The sequence below is a fragment of the Hydra vulgaris genome, chromosome 09 (genome assembly GCF_038396675.1).
Source record: "Hydra vulgaris chromosome 09, alternate assembly HydraT2T_AEP".
In the NCBI taxonomy this organism is placed as follows: domain Eukaryota; kingdom Metazoa; phylum Cnidaria; class Hydrozoa; order Anthoathecata; family Hydridae; genus Hydra; species Hydra vulgaris.
Window position 1 is genome coordinate 36681478 of NC_088928.1, and position 16816 is coordinate 36698293.

Genomic DNA, 16816 nt, shown 5'->3' on the forward strand with positions numbered 1-16816 from the left:
AAGAAGAAATTATCATTTCGTAAATTATGTTTATTTTTTTCTTTTAAGGAATATAAATTGTGAAAAGAAACGAAGCTGTTCGAATTTTACATTTAAACATAAAACACGGTACATTAAAAATATTTAGTTGAAATATATTTAAAAAATTCATTTCAATAAAAAGAGGCTTAGCATGTGAAAAACGGTCTTTAAAATTAATCATGTTTCTGTTGGCGATGAAGAGGTTCTAATTTACTTTTATTAAAACTACCCCAAGCCGCATTCCCATAGTTTATGTGGCAATGAATGAATGAGTGGTATAGTTGAGTAAAAATATGTTTATTTAACATGCTTCTTGCTTTATATAATATACCTATACTTTTCGAAATTTTGTAGGCAATGTTTTCAATATGTTTTTTCCATGTGAGATTTTCAACAATTGAAACCCTAAAAAAGTTTGTACATGTTGCTTTCTTAATTAGAACGCTATCAATAAAAAGAGGAGGAAGCTCGATTGGAAGTAGACGTTTTTTAGAGCTAGAATGAAAAAGAGACCATTTTGTTTTTTCAATATTCAGAGAAAGTTTGTTTGATTTAAACCATTGAGAAACTTTCATTAGTTCATTGTCCATACAAGAAAATAGTGTCGTTATGTTGCTATGAGATAAAAAAATTTGTGTCATCAGCAAACATAACTGTCATCAAATTGGATGCTTCATAGAGGTCTTTTATGTAAATGAGAAAAAGAAGAGGTCCTAGTAAAGATCCTTGAGGATGTTCATGTATAAAACAAATATAAGATTATCTCCTAAAATATTTCAACCCTATTTTGACAGTTCATAAAAAATTTTCAAGTAACAACTTTGTTGTCTCAAAATATAATTCAAAACTAACTTTATATTCAGTTCTTTATTTTGGACCTTACTTGTGAAAAATGTTTCCCAAGATTGTTAATACACATAAAACTAGTATGAACCAGTTTAAAAATGAATCAAAACAGGCATTCTTACGTATGGATTTTAATATATCCGATTTTAAATATTTTTTATAAATTAAAACTCAAATACAAAAAAAATTAATACAAAAATTATGTCACTGAGTGTTTCAACATTTTTTTTAATTATTACTTTAATTATGGTATTACCTCAATAGCGTTTGCTAATTTATTATTTCTATGAATTATACTAATTTGTTTATGTTATTTCTATGGTGTATATTTATTTATTTACTTTTTATTTTTAAATCTTTTTTTAAAATTTTTAAGTTTTAAGCAAATGATAATATCTTATTTATTTTTTCTTATTCACTGGATCTTACTCTTTCCTTAAATTTTGATTCTTTAAATTTTTCTTCAAATGACAACGAATTGTTATCTATTTTACTTTTTTATATTTTTTAATAAATTTTAACTTAATAAAAAGTTTGTTAACTGTAGATATTTAAATATTACGGTTTTTGTAAATACGTGTGAATGGGGCTCGGTGATAAGGCTAAATAAGTTTTTTCCTAGCCCCTCCAATATTTATTTTTAATTATATGCTTCAAAACTGTATATATTATTAAACGGCAAAAATATAAAAAAATAAAATAAAAGAAACCCTAAGCATTAAGAAAAATTTGTTATCTTGCCACAATACCCAATTATAATTTAAATATCTACCTCCTCCCATCTTCCCCCTCCCCCTCCCCCCACCCCCTACTTTTCATTAAGGGATCTTTTTTTTCAGAAAGTTCTAGATATAGAGGACTTATTTTAGAAATTGATTTTTTCGCCCCTCCTTTTCAAAACTCGTGTCGTCGGCCATGTACCCTATTATGCATTAGAAGTTTTCATTGATTTCTTCAAAACATTTGACACCATTAAATATAAAATTCTTATTAAAAACTCTATGGAGTAAACAACCTAAATATATTTTGTTTTAAAGACTACTAGACAAACAGGAAACAGCGCATATCAAATGAAACCAATAAAAAATTCTTGTTAATTGCAAGGATCTGTTCTAGGATCATTATTATTTGTAGTGTATATAGCAATTATTTTTAGCATCTAAAATACCATATCTTATACTGTTTGCCGGCGATGATATTTGTTTTATTTACTCAGAGGTATAAAAATTCTTTGGAAAAATTTTTAATGTTCATTTACTAAAGTAAATGAATGGTTAATAAGTAACCGCCTCTCACTGAATGTAGATGAAACTAAATTTATCCTGTTCCACAAATCTAATAAAGTTGATAATATTCCACTTAAACTGCCTAATCTTTTACTAATTTCACTTAAACTGCCTTATCTTTTATTAATTAACTGAGCTGTTTAAAGGGAACCTAACGTTAACTTTTTAGGAATAATTCTAGATGAACTCTTGTCATAAAAGTTCCACATCCAATCAATTGAAAGTAATACCTCCTACAATATTTTCGTACTCTTTAAATCATTTTTAAATACTAGAGCTCTAATGAAAGTTTATTTTTCATTTATTCACATATAGCTTTCTTACTGCAATAATGCATGGAGAAGAACAAATTAAGGTAAACTAAAACTTTTCCACAGTAAACAAATGCATGCTTGTAGGATTGTATTTGCCGCAAATTGAACAGTGTGTTGCAAACCGCTATTAAACCGTCTCAAGGCCTTCAATATTTACAAACTAAACATTTACCAATTAGCAAAAAAATTTTCGAATTATTTTGAAAAAGACTTTTAAACATAATTTAAAACTGTAATAGTAAAAAAATATTTTACATTAAACCTATAGGTATTGATTTTATTTAGATTTAAAGAGTTGAGGGAGGGTTGTAACCACAATAACGTAGCCTTCTCGATTGTAGTGGCCTTCTCAGCCTTGGGAGGTGAATAACATAAAAGATAAAAAGTGACAATCTTAATCTGTAAAAATATTTGAATAAAAATTGTGATAATGATTCAAGTATTAGTAAATCTGCTCTGATAGCTGTTATTGTTGGTTATAATAGATAAAGTAATTTAGTTAATAATAATAGTTAATAATTAGTTTAGTTAATGAAATAATAGTTATAATGTTAATGTTGTATAATAGTTCATAAAATTCTAATATAAATTTTAAAAAACTCAAAAGTTGAAAAAGAACCCAATCAAAATTCAGATTGCCCTGATTTTAATGGGTTTTTTTATGGTGGTTTTTTTATTGGGTGAGTTTTTTAATGCCAACCCTGGAGAAATATTACATAAACATTTAACAAAGTTTTCAGGGAAAACCTTTATTGTTTTGAGAAATAATATAAAAATAAGTTCTTATCGAAGCATCGAGGATCTTTTATATGGAAAGACTTTATTATAAGTTCAATGAATACCACTACTCACTAAAGAAATTAAAACAGAATCTAAAAAAACCTTCTTTCTTAAATCATTATTATTGTATTATAAATATTAGACTTGAAATATTTTTTTCAAAGGTAATTGATGAATAGAAAATAGCAAACGTTGTCATAGTTACTATAAAATGACAACGTTTGTTATTTACATATATACAGATTACATTGATACTTATTGTACTATCAATAAAACAATAATTTAATATATTTTATTAAAAGACATTATACATATAACTATTGGTAAGCGTCTGTTTATAGTGATTCGGAATTATGTTTTTATATATAGTTAATGATGATTCTTGAAATTTGATTATTCCTTGCAATATAAATTTTAATTGTCCGTATTTATAATTGATAAATAACAATAGTTGATAATTGCAGTCTTGGCGCAGTGGTTAGAGCGCATGCTTTAGAAGGAAGAGATAGAGGTTCAAAGCAACTCAAAGATCAAATGCAAAGAAAGGGAACCGATGCAATCATCACAAAAAAGTTTTATAGCTGATTAAGGATTCAAATCAATTTTAATGTTAACATGATTTAGAGTATAAACAAATTATTTGAATTATAAAATTAATTGAACAACAATAAAAATTATTTAAACAAGGAAATTACAGCTGATTTGCGGCAGTTTGATATTTAAATTATTTTCCGTGCATTTTAGGGAAAGCCTATAAACTACGTCACGCAATAGACAGAGGGGGATGGTTAGCGATTTTGAGATGGTTTGTAAAAGGAGGGAAGGGAGGGACCCACCCATTCAGTTTTGTGCTTTTATTTTTTTCCTTGCAAGTTTCAAATCTAGAAAATTCTTTTTATTGGTAAAAAGAGTGCTTAACCTAAAACATAAACCCTCAGTTGATGTAGGGTAGAGCGGGGCTTATAAAGACACTTAAGAAACAAATGCTAGTTGCGGATAAACTAATCATTGTTAACACTGTTTTTTATAAATTTTCTAAAATTCATTGATAGAAGAAAATGGAAAAACAAAAAAAATTTCTAACAATAAGTTACGACAACCAAAGTAACGAAACTCTAGACTTGCAAAACTTTTACATTTTGTAAGTGGGTGGGGCAAAACGGAACAGTTAAAAAGCAGCAGTAATTCGTCAATTTTTAAGCTTTAAAAATGATAAAAAATGAAGGCTATATATCGCCTAAATATGTTTAGATCTAAAACTCTCAAAAAAGTAACACACCCGTAGAAACTACACACCCATACATCCATATACAATAAAAAAGTAATAACAGCTAAAACAAACTTTTTTTTGTGTGTGTGTTTTACTACAAAATACCTCCACTCTACTATAACCTATGTATTATTAAATTGGTAATTACTACTAAGTTTGAAATTAAACAAAAAACTTTATGGATCACATATATCACACAAAAAATATCTTGAAACAATTCGGCAACATTTTTGATGAGCTGGCTTATTAGCAACATGCCAATGTAGAGCAACCTTAAATGTGATATATGTATCAGCAGCTTTTCTAATTCTAAGTTCTTTTTTACTCACAGCTAAAACTGCATTTCATCCCGATTTGGATGATTGATCTTTCTTAGACAATTTCTTACCTTCTTTGTTTACTATTAAAAATCGAAGTCAAGTTATAAAAATAAGAATTTCTTTGAATTTATTACTTAAATTGATTTTCCAAATAAAAATAATAATATCTTAGGTTAAAAATAAAATCATCAAACTGTAAACAGCATTACGAAATGGTAGTAATATAATCAATTACATAAACAACGTGTTGTCCCGATATGCCCCACTAAAATCATTTTACTGAAAATAATACTATTCAAACAGTTATATTCCAAATATTTTTCAAAAACTAGAATCTAAAAAAGGATAAAAAATACTGCCTAAAAAACATAAAATTTTTATAAATTAAGGAAATTCGCAATAGTTCAATAAATCTTTTGTCGCTGCATCGCTCAAGAAAATACGCAAATTTTGTTTTTCGCAAACTTACTGATGCATTTTGGTACTTTTAATGCATTTAGGTATTTCTAAAAAATTTTTTTTTACAATAATGAATTACAATAATTCAAACTGTTTATCAAAAAAAAATTTTGAAAAAAATTTTTTTAGCTGAATTATAAGGCTTCAGGTGTAACTGTCTCGTTATGCACCACTGTGCCGATATGTTCTTATATGCACCGCTCTACCCTACACTCGACTGCGGCTATTTAAATTTAACATAAATAATAATGGTATTGACATTTTAAATTAATTTATATTTTTTTGGAATTGACTTATTATAAATTTACTTTTTGTCGATTAACGTAGACTCCGCTGCGTCTACGGCTTCATAAGTCAATGATATAACCGATATATCATGGATGAAAAAAACAATAATATAATAATTATTAAACAAAAATAATAGTTCATACCTATTATTATTAAATATTATAATGTTAGTATAACATGTACCAACACTAACTAGTTGCTAAATAATATATTAATCAAAAATTAAATATATCTTCTGAGGTTATTTGTCCGTTTATTCACTGCTAATTTATACAACTTTATATCAAATTATAAAAGTGCAAAAAAGTATATATGTTCACTTTACTTCCCCCGTACCTATTTGAGTCAGTCGATGAATGTAACTACACTGCGACTATGGTCATATTATTCAGTTTATGTACGCATTTAATATTAATCTTAGAAAATTTAAAAAATTTAAATAATAAATAATTAAAAACACCCATGTTAGCCGCGCCTAAAAAAATGCAATCTAAACCACATATTTTAGATTCAAAAATAAAAGAATTTGCATTGTCGGGGAGTCCTCCGTATATAACAGTCCCCACACAGAATGGAAGTAAAGTTAGCATAATATGCGCCACTTTATTTACGGGATGTATTAGTCTTAAACTAAAGGTTAGGGTCTTTAATGCTGCAACACAAACGAGTGGATCGAACAAGATTTAAAACAAGTTTTAAATGATTGAAAATATATTAAAATAATGGACAATGCGTGATTCCACCATTCATCATCAATCAGAGAATCAGCATTTTGACAAAGTAATTGTACTATCCAGTGTTTACTACCTTACAGCCATCAACGTAATCCTATAGAGGAGTTTTTTGGTGTGGTTAAAAGTTTATACAGAAGGATGCAACAGCGACCTCATAGTCCAGAAGAAACGATAAGCATTTTTACTTGGATTTTAGTAGGTTTTACCGAGTACTCTTTTGAAAATTATTATTCTCACAAACGTGAGTGGGTGAGAGTAATAATTTTCAAAAGAGTATCGTGGAAATTAGTTTTGTGATTAACTTATGCTTGGATTTTTTCTCTTAATTTACTGTAAAACATTTTTGAAACAAAATAGGTTGAAGTTTCTAGTTAAATGCTAAACATTTTTACGTTCTTGCAATTTAAAATTTCAATTTTCTGCAATATTCTGCAAAACTGAAACTTTCAAAAAATTTACAATAAGTTTTATCAAGTTGATTGTTTGTTGTTACTCAATAAAAACAAACCAGGCCCGTAGCGAGCTTTTTTTGTTGTTTGAGATGAAAAATTTATATCCATAAGGTTGTGAGTTGTGCAAATTAAAAACGGTTTCATTTATATTAACCAGATCAAAATTATGCAGAAAAGAAGCATGGTTACAAAAAATGAACCTTGCTGCTATTGCCTGAGCTGAATATTTTGCAGCAACGACCGATTTACGCATTTTACCGGTATATTCCGTTTCTTTTAATTCTTTTTTAATTGTAGATGTTAAACTTTTATGTTCTTCGGGGAGTAATTCTGTAATTCCGATTGCTTTTAATGCATTATTAACCATTTCATTTCAGATGCTAGTCTATTTAGTAAGTTAGTTATTTTGTTGTTTTTTTTCGAAATTTTGAAACTAGAATTCTAAAATTTAGTTTCAAATATTGCGTAGCCATGGAATATCTACATTCCAAGTGAAACTTAAATAAATGCAAGAATTAATCCACTTCGTCCGGCAACTGTCCAACTTGTTTGTTTCTAATTTAAGTAAAGAGAGTAGTTTAGGTAAGTTTAAGAGTGGATTAGAGAGATGAAGTTGCAAATAATGGAATAACAGTATCTTGATAATATTTTTAGTTCTATGATTGTTTTACAACTAGCAAGGAGTAACGCTTAACACTCATAGGTAGAACCTATGCTGCTAATGCTATAACTGTTTAATCAAAAAACTTATTTCTACCTGGTTTATTTACATGTGCGCGTTCATTCACTTGCACTAAATATTGTACTTCGTGATATAATTCAGTCAAGAAATAATTAAATCTAACTGAGAGCACAAAGCAGTGTATTCATGCATTTCTTACCTTGGAAATATATTCATTCCGTAACATTCTAACAATATATACTGACAGCAGTAGTAGAAGAAGAAGAAGACTTAGTATCTAATCGCCATGTTCCTAGAGATAAATTCCGTAAATGTAAAAAAAATTTAAATTTTGTACAATATTTATAATAAAACAAATGAAAAAGTCAAATATTGATAGTTTAGAAAGCAGAGTTAAAATAAAGATTGAAATACTTTTAATCTATCATTAAGAAATCATTTAATAAATTAAAAGACAAAAATAAAGATAAAATATAAAATAGACATAAATATTATAAACAAGTAATTGTTAACTTAAACCTTTTCTTATCAAGCAGAATATACAATAGAATATACAACATAATATACAATTGAAAATACAACAGAATATACAACAGAGTATACGACAGAATATACAACAGAGTATACGACAGAATATACAATAGAATATACAACAGAATATACAATTGAAAATACAACAGAATATACAACAGAGTATACGACAGAATATACAACAGAATATACAACATAATATATAATTGAAAATACAACAGAATATACAACTGAATATACAATTGAAAATACAACAGAATATACAACTGAATATACAAGAGAATATACAAGAGAATACACAATAATATTCTTTTCATATATTTTTGAATGCTCATGTGCTTGTTTCACACAATCTTAGAAAAAGCTTCGCAGAACAACGTTTATTTTTATTCTCTGCCTCAGTTTTACCTTAAATTCATTGAACATTGTTAATGTTTATTTCATACCTTTCATCCTCTCATTGAGATAGAAAATACAGTTACCACAAAATAGCTTTTAAGTTGTATATTAGGGGTATGACTAAAAAGCACATTTCTTTTTCTTAGAAATAGCATAACTGCAATAGATGAACATTTACTTGTATTAACATAAAATGCTATTATTTTTTTCTAATTGAAAGAAAACGATGAAAATTTGATCCTAGCAGTCCGAAAATACTAAAATTCAAACTTTTGCATTTACGGTAGGGGCAGTACCTTCTGCATTAAATTTATGTGTAGGAAAACTGTCAAAGCTGCATCAGAACTATCTGGCTTTAAAGGTACACAGAACATGACAACGCGAAAGCGACTTGATTAAAGAAGATATGTTTAAAGGTGACCTTGAATATTACGTTTATTTTTCTGACCTTGAAGGATTTTGGCGTTGCGACAAAGTAAATGGTGACAGAAATACAAATCAAAGAAGATCTTGAATTCCTTTCTATGCTTAGAGAAAATATTTTATCATCCAACCTAAAATCAGCCAACACAAAAAATCAGTTGATATTGACGCCAACAGCGTCAATATCAACAGATTCAACAGCTTCTGCTTCACCCTTAAAAAAGAAATTGAAGAATATCTTCCTGTCACTTGAAGTTGTAGGTTTTTTAGATTGTGTTTGCCTCCCAGACCGTAAAGTTGTGTTTGTCGCCGGAGCTGTTGTACAGCCGCTTGGCCATAACATTTCAGATCTAACATTACCTCAAAGTTCAATTAGAGAATCCAGAATAAAAGAAAGATAACGGGTTGCTACAATGGATGGAAAATAATTTTCTTTGGCAGGACCATTATTGGCAATAGTACCCAACTTCATAATTGCGCATGTGTTAGAATTAAACAAGCTCTAGGAACTGTAATAGTCTGGGTTGTATGCCGTCATCATACAATGGAAGTTTTCCTTTCAAATGTTTTCAAGTTTCTGTCTGTTCCAACTGAAGGTCCATCAACTGTACTATTCAATCGAGTTAAGAAACAATAGTCATCAATGAACCATTGAGCTTATTGTACAGCAACCAATGAATTGGTTCAGGATCCTATATTGAAGAACATGCAGCAGGAAATGCTTGTCTACCAGCTACTCTTGAAATACAACAACCAAGTGACTATTATCATAAATTTTTACGTTTGTTCTTGTGGTGTTCGGTATTCGGTGGATACAATGGAAGCGTAATAGTTTGAGCTCCAGTCCAACACATCACGTGCAATGGATTCGGAGTCCCTCTCAATGACATCAAATTTTTGTCAAATCTGAAGACCTATCCGAGCGAGGCTGTTACCAGCAAGACATAAAACATTTTCAAGGCACCTTTGGTTTCTCTCTGAACATCTGGTTGGCATACCCTTTTTACGTGAAAGAGTTTCAGCATCAATCAAAGAAAAGACGGTACAAAATCTACATCGACCATCATTGGCATACAGCCTTCGGCGTATAAAGTTGACAAGTGAATCTGAACAGTTAATATTGGAGGATCTGGTGACAGAAAGGACGTTATATTTCTTTAATGTTCTAAGGGAAAAGGCAAAGAAAAGTCTTAGACATTCCTGAAGAAACCACCAGGTCAGTGGACATCTATTCCTGTCATTGAGAAATTTTATGAACTGGCTGCACACATGGTAGTTGTAAATGGTGTAGCTGAAATAGGAATCAGTTTTATTGAAAATTACAATGACACGCTGACAAATAACAAGAAACAGAAGTAGTTTTGTCTTCGATTAATTGCAAAACATCTCAACAATTTCCAAACTCCATCAAAGAAATCACTTATGTCGTAGATTATCCATTGTGGAACAATTTATATAAAAACTGTAATCAAAACAAAGAGCAAAAATAATATTGTGGAGAACTAAAATCTGCTACCTTGTTTTTGCGGACCACCCTAATATATATATATATATATATATATATATATATATATATATATATATATATATATATATATATATATATATATATATATATATATATATATATTTTGTAGAGAAAATTTCTTTCTGATGTTAATAAAATGAAGTATAATTCTCAATTCAAGGCTTTTCCATACGTAGAGAGTTTTGTTGACACTTTCTAGAAATAATATTAAAAAATATTTCAACAAATGAAAAACAGTTCAACGAGCTTTGTAATCTAGTTGAGATTGTTTTGCTACTACCTAAGAGAAATTCAATGTAGCACCATAGGTCATGCCAGATGGCTCACTACTGGCATAAGAATAGTCTTTATGTGGACAAGGAAACTTAACTGAAAAGAATTTAAAGATATAAAGTTACTTGTCTTTTTCTGTTTACAGTTTTAGTTTTTTTTTTACATAAAAGTAAAAGAAAAACTTGAAGATACTTCCTATCACATTCTTTCTCAATTATGATTTCGCAGAAATCAACCTTATAGGGAGTAAGATATTGTAACTCCCTACATAGAGGTAAGAGCTTGGTAGGCAAACCACGAAAGTAAGTTATTATATTTTGAAACAAAGGGGTAATGATATTCTTTGAGGTATTATCAAATTAGACCAAGAAAAACACCTCAAATGAACTTTGCAGCAAGCGCAGTGTGTTTTTATTTGTTTGCTTACTAAATAAATTTTTAGTAAGCAAACAAATAAAAACACACTGTGGGTATTTTTATTTGTTTGCCTACTTTTTTTAAACTTGTACCCAAAGTACCGAACGTGCTGTTAAACAAATGACAACAGCATCTAATCCAGTAGTTGGGTTAGAAGCAAAAGATGGGTATATTAGAGCTAAAGCTTAACATCTTTACATGGAGAGTTGTTTAAAACAAAGAAAGAAAATTTGTTAAACTTTTAATGTCAATAGAATTAAAAGATATGTTAACTTATTTATGTTTTTTTAAGAGTTTTTTAGTATTGTTATCAAAATATCATTTGGGTAAGATATGGGATAAACCACATGTTTTTTGTTGAAACCGCATCACTAAGATCAACTCTTTCTAATTTCTAAAACAAAACAAGAAAGTCTGGAGAACTATTAAAAGCAAATTTTTTATTCATTAAAACATCATAAAAAGTATAAGCCCTCTCTTCCTTCCCCTAAAAAGTGCCTAATCTATACTGCAGATCGGATCTATGCAAAATAATAACTATGAAACAAGTATTAAACAAACTTTCAATTATTTAATAATATTATTTGCATTTAAAATTTTGTCAGATCAAAAAAATATTTGAGAAAAATTTTAAAATTTATTTTTACATAAGAATATATATAAGAATATACCTTTTCTTTTTAGAATGAAAAAATTTTTCGTCTAAGAGGCGTACACATCTTTTAGAAAAACCTAAGAGGCGTACACATCTTTTAGAAAAACCTAAGAGGCGTACACATCTTTTAGAAAAACCTAAGAGGCGTACACATCTTTTAGAAAAACCTAAGAGGCGTACACATCTTTTAGAAAAACCATGCAAATGTTGGTCAATAACGGACGCAACTTTGGATTAGTCCTAATGACTATTTGTGGCTGTTCCTAATCTATGTCAACAATATCATCAGATATAAGAACTTTGTACAGAAAAATACAGCATGAAAATTAATTACGAACAAAACTTTTTTTGTTTTTCTATAGGACTCTTTCAATCTTTATTTTCTTCTTCATAATTCTTTTTTGTTTTGCAAAATTTTGCAAAACAAAAAGAGAATTGTGATTTCCAATAAAAACTTTTATATAAAGTTTCAAGATGCTGTTTGCATTGTCATTAAAATAAATACGACTAAAATGGAGTAAAGATAGCTTATCTTTTAATAGTTCAAAGTTTACTTGTTTAAAAATACGTTTTCATACAACTGTTGGGGTGTTAATATTTTTTTTAATTTGAATTTATAATTATTAATGTAGGAAAATGATCGGATATAAGTTTTTAAGATACCTTTTTGAATATCTTTATTAAAAATGTCTGTTGTTATGATATTATCTATTAGGGTAGTCGAGTTTGTTGTTATCCAAGTAGGGCGATTAATTAAGGGTATAGATCTTGTTTCAAAAATTGTGTCATAAAACTCTTTTTACAAAACTCTTTTATTTTTCTGCGTCGCTTGTTTTCTCGATAAGTTGCAAAGACATCCTTAGGTTTTCACTCATGCCGTGAGAGGGTCAGTAACAAAAGCTTTGAATAATGTTTCTTATTTCTCCAAGTAAAAGTTCATCTGTTAAAACTTTTTTATTGCCATCGGAGATGTAGTGAGTGTCACTGTGAACTTCGTGTGCACAGGCGTGTTAGAAGAAATTTTTTGCTTTCAACTATTTTTTACACTTAAAACTGGTTTTTATTCCTCATCTTCAGTATATAAGCCCAAATTTAGCAAACATACATGTACTGTGTACATTTTGCTCATTATACATATGTTTTCAATATTTGGTTGCACCACCCATGGCTTTTATAAGCGCTGTAATTCTATTCGGCATACTTGGATTGTATTTGGAAATTAATTGTGTAATATCCGGGTTGTGAAACAATACATGATCAATGCATTTCATTAGTTTACGTTTATTATTGGTAGTGACCTTGTTTACTCTATCTTTAAGTTTATTTTATACCCTTTCAATTGGGTTTATATCAGGACTACTTGCCGGCCAGGGCATCACCTCCATACCGATTTCAACAAAGTAACCGTTGATAATGTTTGCCGTATGGCAGAGTGCCCCATCTTGCATGTATATGCAGTCCCCATCAGGAAACCAGTCATCTAGTTAAGGAATCAGACAAGTTTTTATAACTTTCTTGTACTGTTTAGCATTCCTCATGCCATTTACAATGTATAGTCGTCCAGGGCTTTTTAAAGATATCACGCTCCAAACCATGGCTTTAGTCAATGTTTGACCTTCTGCACTAAAGACTTTAAAAGAAATTCTTCTTCTAGTCTTCTTCTTACATAGCGGCATTTGTTGTTCAATATTTCCAGAATTGATTCATCAGAAAAGACATACCTTAAAGACACACATACACATATACAGTGGATTACACAATCTACTGTTGTAGGCTTACAGTTATTACAATTAATCTTTTTCTAGTAATTTAAATTAAGTTTAATTTATTTTTTTTGTCGCTAATCAAATTTAAAAACCATTTTTCTAGACAGCATGGAAGTAATTAAACATTTAGACAACTCACCATTTTCCAGTCCTCCACTGTCCACGTGGCAAATTATTTGGCCCAAAATGTTATTTTCTTCATCTTTCTTTGTCGATATGCCCTCAAACCAACTTCAATTAATCTTTTTCGCATAGTCCTGCTACTCATCTAAACACCTAAGGTTTGTATTTCAACCATCAATCTGCATGATGTCGTCTTGCGGTTAGATTTAGATAGTCTCGCCAAAGCTCGATCATCTTGTTGCGAAGATATTCGCCTTCTTTTGCTCTTTTACTTACGTTTTGGAGTACCAGTTGAGCCACGCTGCATGTTTTTTTTTATGCTGGACACAATAGTCTGAGTTGTCCCCCATTTTAAAGCTATCTGACATTGAGTAAGCTCTGTATTATCCAAGAGAACCTTAATCTGACCCCTATTACGGGAAGATAAGTCACTTTTTTTCACATTGATACTAAAGTAAATAAATAAAATAATTAAATAATAAAGACAATGTTAATTTTGTAATAGTCCTTGAATAATTGCAAATAAATAAAGAAAATGAATATTCATATCTAAGAACATTACCAACGTATTTTTTAAATTCCAAAGTACAAAATCTAATATGCAGACAATAAAATCCTACAGGCATGTCCCAGGTATGATATAAAGAATAATACTTATTTACTATAATGTATTGTAATGACAAAAAGTACAAGTAAAGTCTAATTTTGATATTTTTCTCAACTATTGTAATAATTTGGCCAGTACTGTATAGCTCATGGTAGGTGGTAACTGCGCAGCATCTTAATGATACTTTGAGAAGAAAAACCATCTTAGCTTAGCCAAGGCTCTTACGTTACTGGGTAAATTTTTTAATCCATATTTGTTGACTAAAAAATGCTCAATACCTTGAAGAGTAACATGATTCGGCAATAACTCAGTATCGCCTAACATTGATAATGCATACAAAATCTCGTCATCCGCAACCATAAATGACAGGATGTGACCGGTCTGGTCACATTCTGTTAACACATGGAAACCCAGTAAAGCTTTTAAGCGTTTGGAACCAAGCGCCTCAAAACAATTATTGATACTGACGTCGCGTTCTTGTGATTTTTTCCAGTTTGTAAGTATGTTGCAAGAGGTAGATATTCACAGTAAAATATGAGCAACAAAAGTACATTAATTTTGAAAACGATTATCAAGATTAAATAAAAATAAAATGTCTAATTTAACAAAATGGAAAAGTTGCAACAAGTCTGTACTGACCTTTTCTTTAGTATCATCTTTCTAACAAATATTGCATCTTGAAAATTCATTTTGTGATTTTCTTCGTTTACAGTCAGTAAAATCCTCCATATCAGTTGTTTATCTTTTGTATAATTCATATAATTCCAAAATAGCAAGATGATGATGCTTAATAACCTTGCTTCAATAAAAAATAAAAAAATCGCTTTTTGAGAAAAGTAGCATAAAACTTTATTCGTGATGAAAAAACATATCAATGAAACAACTTAAATTCCGATAGAACGATCATTTGTTGTATGTAATAGATAATTTTGTAATTAGTAGAAAATTCATATCAATAACAACTCTTTTAACAAAATTCACCATTGATGTATAGCAAATCTGGAATAAAAGAGCCATTATTTTAGTCTTCTATGCAAGTTTGTAAATTCTAGGTCTGTGTTATACATTTTTAAAAGTGTTATATCTTGGGAAGAAAACGTTTTCAGCATATGGTTTTTACATATAATCATTTTACATATTGACAAGCTCTTTCGTATAACTATTTTTTAAATTTACGATAACATTTTTTTGTTGACTGAAATAAGTGTGACGTCATGGGTTTCCGGCTACAAATGTAAAAAATTTTTAACACCTATTTTTTCTTTTTAGTTTTAACCTTAGGAACGAGTTAAAAGCAAAAAGTTGTTTCTAACACGCCTGCGCACACGAAAGTCTTATTCTAAACATAACAGCCCTCACTAACGCATAAATCATTTCTCATATTCAAAAAAAAATTTCATAAACATAAATTAAAATAAACCCACACCCCATTTATTCGATTCTTGTGAGATAATTTTAAAATGAGAAATATGAAAATTATTGTCAAAATTGATTAATGCAACCCATGTTTCACAGTGACGGATCCATGAGTATGTTGGGGAGACGCAAATGTGGTACAAAATACAAAAATATTCCTGGATCCGTCACTGATGTTTCAGTTAAACAAATGATATTAAAAAGACTTTCTTCTATAAAATTTAAAGGTTTTTCAAAATTTCGATATAAGCATCTTATATTGAGGCGGAGAATTTTAATTCGATATGAACTTTTTTAACTGCATTCCGAAAAAGAAAACTTTCAATTTCATTAGAATAAAAATAAGCACAATCCGTAGAAGTATCGCTAACAAAAAATTATCATCAGAGGAAAAGTGGTTCCCTTCGAAATAAAATGAAAGCAATGGATTTATAATAATTCAATAAAGCCATGGTTATTAAATTAAGTTAAGTAAGGTTTAATTTTTAAAATGAGTAATTCCATTATTTGTTATGAACGTTTTTACAAATATTATTTAAAAATAATAATAATTCTATCGTAACTAACTGAAACATTTTGAGACGAGCTAATTCTTTTGAAATTTTAGCTTCGTCTTTACATTGTTGAAGTTTTAAAACTATTACCCTTTAAAACTATTACCTTTGGACTTTTTTTGGCCCAGTGCGATGTGCGCGTTCAATTTCAATATCCTTTAAACCCAGTTTTTGTAGAAAAAATGAATGAAGCTTTTCTTTGGTTTCTTCCCAAGGTTCTACTTCGTCTTCACATATTCTATCAATTCTTAAGTTATCTCTAAGTCTATCTTCTATCTTCAAGGTTACGGATTTTTTACTTTAAAAATTAATAATTAATTCTTTCTTTTTCTAATTGTTTGTTGAAATCTTCGTTCTCCCTTCAGTCATACCATCTTGAAATGTTATTTCAAAGAGGAATAATAGTCACAATATTTAGAGTTTGTTGTTATTTTTTGTTGTTGTGCTATTTGAACAACTAATAATAAATTTCTGGATTAGAATTGAATTAATAAATATCTACCCAGCAAGCACACAACGTTGAAACAACGTTGAAATAACGTTGATCGACGTTGATCAACGTTAATTCAACGTTGTTTCAACGTTGTGTGCTTGCTGGGTAGATAAGAATTTGAAGTATTTTCGCCGAATTTAAAAAAATAAATTAGTTTATATATCTATATTTAAAATATA